The sequence below is a fragment of the Penaeus monodon genome, chromosome 24 (genome assembly GCF_015228065.2).
Source record: "Penaeus monodon isolate SGIC_2016 chromosome 24, NSTDA_Pmon_1, whole genome shotgun sequence".
NCBI lineage: Eukaryota > Metazoa > Arthropoda > Malacostraca > Decapoda > Penaeidae > Penaeus > Penaeus monodon.
The window spans coordinates 13586845-13587577 of record NC_051409.1 but is presented as its reverse complement, the minus strand read 5'-3'; the positions used below and the strand labels follow the sequence as shown (position 1 = coordinate 13587577).

The 733-nt window shown below is 48.7% G+C and overlaps 1 protein-coding gene across 1 annotated transcript in view; it reads left to right on the top strand.

Moving 5' to 3' along the window:
- The window catches only part of LOC119588603 (proton channel OtopLc-like), a gene marked incomplete at its 5' end in the record, with an annotated part of 21868 nt that overhangs the window by 8565 nt on the left and 12570 nt on the right, over positions 1-733 (top strand).

The window sequence follows — 733 nt, the reverse complement described above, 5'->3', positions numbered from 1 at the left end:
AACTTAAATCTGCTGGAGACAAAAAATATGATTTCACTGGTTCCAGAAATAAAACGATGGATCCTTGTAGATCCTTGAGTATGCAGAATCTGCTGCACCAACCACTTCCTCGAGCGACCTCGTGAGACAATGTAAATCTAGCTGTTTTTGAAGTATCATCAGTGGTCCTTCGAGTGGTTGGCGTGCGATGAAGGCCTTTATGCTGCACTGATTCTAACCATCTAAACACGGGTGGGACGAGCGAGTGGGGTTATCACAAGCATTGTCTTCTGAGTTACACGGGACATCAGTTGGGCCTCACCGTATGCTTCTCCGGTGTAGTGCTAGAGGGTCAGGCTTAGGTTGGCGTAGTGGGACTTCCTTCCACTTAGGTCACGATCACCACCACCTCCTTCACCTCTCCTGGCTAGGGACGCCCGCGCAGCCAGGGCACTCCACATCGCGGGGCCAGCTTTGGATAGCCGTCACCTACCAGTCTGTATACATGGGGTCAGAATGATATAGTGACATTAATACTGCCAATTTTTCTGCGCAAGCTTTAAAGCTGTTTATATCTCCTCTCATCAAATTAATTTGCTAGATCTCCCACGTAACTTTTGGTGGATATAAGAGGCAAAAATTATTAAGAAAGTCAAACAACCCAAAACGTAATGAAAGATGAGCAGCCCCTCATCACCCATGAGCCAGAGACTCGCCCTGCCAAAGCCCCGAGGACCGCCTTCGGGGCCAGCGA